This window comes from Podarcis muralis, chromosome 2, assembly GCF_964188315.1.
Source record: "Podarcis muralis chromosome 2, rPodMur119.hap1.1, whole genome shotgun sequence".
Classification (NCBI taxonomy): domain Eukaryota; kingdom Metazoa; phylum Chordata; class Lepidosauria; order Squamata; family Lacertidae; genus Podarcis; species Podarcis muralis.
This window is the reverse complement of record NC_135656.1, coordinates 121,584,431-121,589,873: the sequence shown is the minus strand read 5'-3', so window position 1 is coordinate 121,589,873 and position 5,443 is coordinate 121,584,431.

The window sequence follows — 5,443 nt, the reverse complement described above, 5'->3', positions numbered from 1 at the left end:
GGATGTAATAATAATAAACAAGGGTTGTAATCCAAAAAAAGGGACACACAGTTCTGGATTTGACGTTGTAATCCAGAACGGTTGCAAACCAAGGTACCACTGTATCCCATCCCAACTTTACCACAGATTTGTTTACGAAATCTATGGCACGATCAGCTGAAAGGGTTCAGCTCCCAGGAACTTTTAACGTTCATTTGCCCCCAAATGGAAAAGCTTATGGGACTGGCAACTTTTAATTTGGTGTGAAGTTTAGCGCTAACTGGAAAGAAATAGCACATGCCAATGGGCTCTGAGGGTCCTGCATGGTTTAGTGTGATTTTTATCATGCATACAACAAAGACAGATACACAGAACTCCAGAAGATTGGCTTTTCTCATGGTCCTGACCTCATTTAAGTCTCTTCCAGATATACTGTGCTGCCTTTTTTCTCTCTTTGTACTTCCATTATTATTATTTTTAAATAATCTTTATTAATTTAAATTACACACAATCTCATACTACAAGAATAAAATTAAAGAAAAAACAATTGAGAAAAAAGAAAATACAGAAAAAAGAAAGAAAAAGCAGATTTATGTGCATAAAAAATCTTTCTAATTAATACTTAAATAAAAAAGACTTCTGACAAAATGAATCTTCCAATCATTCTCATTGTACTGTTTATACTGTCGTTGTTTTTTCCGCAGTTTTATGTTCTTTAACATTGTTCCCGTCTACTCCACAAACGGTATTTGTTGTGTTTACAAGTATCACTCAAGTTCTGCTAATATGGTGTGGTTGGTACAATATGATCTTATATGATCCTTTTTTATTTTATTTTATTTCCCCCCCCCCCAGCATAATGTAAATCAAAACCACAAACATACCAAAAAGGAAAGAAAAGAAAAGAAAAGAAAGGAATAAAAAATACAAAAAACATAAATAAACGACATAAGAGAACATCAGTTCATAACATATCGTTAATCTGACTTATATGATCTTATATGATCCTTAAATATTCTCCATTCTCCAAACATTTTCTGGTTCAATACTCCTCTAACTCTTCCCGTCAGTTTTGCTCGTTGTAAATATTCTAACAGGAATATCTGCCAATCTGTGATTGTCTGTATTGTTTCGTTTTCCCGCTTCCTCGCCACAAGGATTCTTGCTGCTGTGGTGGCACACATGAACAGTGGTCTTATGTCTTTTTTTAATTTCTAATGGTAAAATGCCTAAAAGAAAGATCTCTGCCTTTGTTTTTTTAAAGTGAGTCTGAATAATTTCTTGAATTCATTATAGATATTATCCCAGAATTCCCTAACTTCCATTCAGCTCATAGTGGTGAGGAGGAAGGAATGGATGTCCCCTCAAAGTATCTGCTTTATATACATTATTTACACAATGGGCTGCACATGATTGGCTAATTCTGGAATTCTACTGTAAGCCAATGCATAATTGGGTGGTTCCTGCCAACCAATCATACTGCTGCATTGTTCTAGAACCAATCAGACTGCTGCATTCTGAATCCTATTGTTCTAGGACCAATCAGACTGCTGCATTTTGGACCCTATTGTTCTAGGACCAATCAGACTGCTGCAGTTTGGATCCTATTCAACTCAGTACATAACAGAATCTTTTCAGTCCCTCATCCCTCAATGGCAGCAGCTGCCAGCCAGCCTCCAGGCCCCCATCAAGGTGTTACCCTTTGAGCTGCTGTTTGACGTTTATTATGCTCTTATTAGTCTGCTTGAGTAGCAAGAGCTCTTTGCCATTATCAGACAGACGGCACTGGCCCCTACTGACCAGTGAAGCTTCCCTCACCCAACAAAGCTTTTTGGTGGCAGCTGAGACAGTCACGAACGGATGGCTCTTTTGCAAACCAAGCCTGAGAGCAGGGCAAGTCACAGCGAGCTGCCTTTATACATCTGCAGGGCAGAAATGGACCAGAGCTGAAGGCCACCCCAGGGCCAAGTTCCTAACATCAGGCATTGCTCTTTAGTTCTAATTTGCCAACATCTCCAGGGGGACAAAGCAAAGGAAGGGTTTCTAATTAGGTCAAACTCTCCCCGGTGGCATCTTTCTCTCTCCCTGTTTCTAATAAACACATTATAATATTATTTCCAGAATGCCTATTAATTGTGAGATGATTGTGGGACTTAGATGTGCTCCATTGAGTGGGGGGTGGGACTGATTCAACATCCCAGCTAAGCTCTTACAAAGAAAGCTTGCAGGAGAGATGCTGTGAAAATGGACACAGATTCTCACCCCAATGAGACAAACCAATCCTGGATGAACCATAAAATCGTAGAGTTGGAAGGGACCATGAGGGCCATCTAGTCTAATCCCCTGCAATGCAGGAATCTTTTGCCCAAAGTGGGGCTACCAACTAGGCTGTGGAAGCCTCCCCATGTCTGGAGCTCCTACTCACAGTTTCCATGCTAAAAGTGGGGTGTCTTTCTCCTGAACCCCAGTGGCGTATCGTGGGGGGTGCAGGGGGGCCGGCCGCAACATCTGGGGGTTAGGGGGTGCAAATCCACGGGTTAGGGGGCGCAAATTACTTGCCTTGCCCCGGGTGTTGACAACCCACGCTACGCCACTGCTGAACCCCACCAGAGAAGAAAGAAGGAGTCATGCCTGAAAGGGGATCTTTTTCACATCACCATTAAAAACATTTCCTTTCCTAGAACTTTTTTTATGTATGCCACAACAGCAGCAAGAATACTCATCGCAAAGTATTGGAAGTTGCAAGAACTACCCACCTTGGAAGAATAGCAGATGAAGGTGATAGACTATATGGGACTGGCAGAAATGACCGGCAGAATCCGAGACCAGGGAAGAGAGACAGCAGAAGAAGATTGGAAGAAATTTAAAGACTACCTTAAGAAACATTGAAAAATTAATGAATGCTAGAATGACGCTGGATTAGAAAATATGTGGTTTTCAGTGGTAATGGTTAAGTGCAGAAATGAAAGGTTAAAAAATGTAAATGGAAAATAAGGGAGAGGATTTGCTGAATTAACAATTGGACATTAGAATACAGAAAGGGGAGGTATGAGGAAGTCGAGGAAGTAAGTTATAAGAAAATAAGGGATTGAAAGTATACTTGTTTTTGTTTTTTTTGTTTTGTCTTGTTTCTATATAAACTTTGAAAACTTTAATAAAAATCTTTAAAAAACAAAACAAAACATTTCCTTTCCTTTTCCCTCTGCCATCCTGGAGCTGTGACAGGGCTGCCTCCCTTCCATTCCACCCAAATCCTGGGTGGTCTCCTGCCCTCCCCACCCAGCACAGACCCCCCCCCCCATTTCCCAACCAGCACCTGCCTTCCTCCTTCCTCCCAGAGCCCTCCTGCTTCGTCTTCCGTCGGCTGCGCATCCTCCCGCGCCTTCCCTCCCAAATCCGTTTCTCCAGCCTCGCCTCGTTTCCTGGGGAGCCGCTGCACGACCATCCTTCGCGCCCATTGCAACTTTCTTTGAGCTGAATTTTTGGGGGGTGGTCCCATGCATCTCCCCCATCCCCCACTCCAAGACCCCCTTTCTGGAACCGTCCCTTTCCTTCCCCTCTTTTCCTAACCTTGGGCGGGCGGAAACAGCATCTCCTGCGCGCAGCACAATCGCATTCTTCCCAGTTTTTCAAATGGGGAAGGGGACGCGCGCTCTTTCTCGTTCCTGCCCCTCCCTCTAAGACTGCAAAGAGGAAGGGGAGGGGACCTGGCTAAAATAGAAGGGGAGATACTAATCTAAGAGTTTATTTAGGGATCCCTCTGTTGTGCAAAGAAGCAACTGAAAGCAGGGAATTGCATGGATTCCGTGATCTCCTTTAAAACGCAGGAATAACACGAAAGCTCATACCAAGAACTAACTTAGTTGGTCTTTAAGGTGCTACTGCAAGGAATTTTTTTTGTTTTGACTATGGCAGACCAACACGGCTACCCATCTGTAACTGAATCCTACACTTTTGTCATCCATCTACAAGTTGCAATGAGAATGTGGGAAACCGTTGGGACAAAGAAAGGCAATGCACAATGACTAAAAACATTTCTAAACAAATTTCTAAACAAACGCCACGAATCCTAGCGCGCTAGAACCGACCAAGGGTCTGTGTAAAGGAGCCATCTATGGCTCTAAGTTTATATCGCACCAAATAATCCACACAGGAGAGAAATCATATAGATGTTTGGAGTGCGGATGGAACTTTGCCCATGGAATTAGCCTTACTTTACGCAAGGTGCTTGGAATGTGGAAGGAGTTTCCGTCAAAGTGCACATCTCCGCTCACATCAGAGAACTCATATTGGTGAAAAGCCATATAAAAGTTTGGAGTGTGGAAAGAGCTTCAGCAACGCTCGGACTGCGGATGGGGGTGGGGTGGGCTCTTCCCTCCTTGACATCAATCGCCCTTCCCCCAAATGCAAATCCTCCTTCTCCCGCCCCGCATCTCCCACTCCCATTTCATTGCACCTTTCCGTCCCCTACGCGCCCAGGCTCCTTCTCTCCGCTTCCCATAAATATCTCTGTGACGTTTCCTTTTCTTCACAAGCCAGAGAGCAAGCAAGTAAGAAACGTTTGCATTTTGGAAATCCCCCAGGTCCCCACCCAGGCGCAGTTAGAGGGGACTTCCGGGGAGGGACAGAAGCGCGCGCGCGAGAGAGAGAGAGCGCGTGTCCCCTCCACCCACGTTTGAAAAGCTGCGAGGGAGGCGGTTGTGCTGCGCGCAGGAGATACTGCTGCAAGGGGATCTTGGAGGAGGTGGGCGGGAGATGCATGGGACCATCCCCAAAAAATTCAGCTCAAAGAAAGTTGGGGTGGGGGTGGGTGCAAAGGATGGTCGTGCAGCGGCTCCCCAGGAAAGGAGGAGCAAGGCGAGAAGGCGAGGCTGGAGAAATGGATTTGGGAGGGAAGGCGCGGGAGGATGCGCAGCCGAGGGAAGGAGGCAGGATGGCTCAGGAAGGAGGAGGAAGGAGGGAGGCAGGTGCTGGTAGGGAAAGGAGGGAGGGGGGGTCTGTGCTGGGTGGGGAGGGCAGGAGACCCACCCAGGATTTGGTCCCTGCTAGCACTCATAAGAAAAGGACTGGTGGTGGAGCCTCTGCTCTGCGTGCAGAAAGTCTCTGGCTCACCTCCTGGGGTCTGCAAGAAGCATGATAGAATTGCCTAGTTGGAACCTTGAGGGTCATCTAGCTCAACCCCCTGCAATGCAGGAAAGTTTGGCCCAACGTGGGGCTCGAACCCCATGACCCTGAGATTAAGAGTTGGATGCTCTAGGGACTGAGGGCTGGGGGAACCCTGAACCCCGGCTGCCTGTGAGGGGAAAGAGAGGAGGAGGAATGGAAGGGAGGCAGCCGTGTTACAGCTCCAGGATGGCAGAGGGAAAAGGAAAGGGGTGTTTATAAAGGTGGTGGGAAGAAGATTTCCCTTCAGCCTTGACTCCACTGTCCTCGCATGGTGGGGTTCAGGAGGGAGGCACTCCTC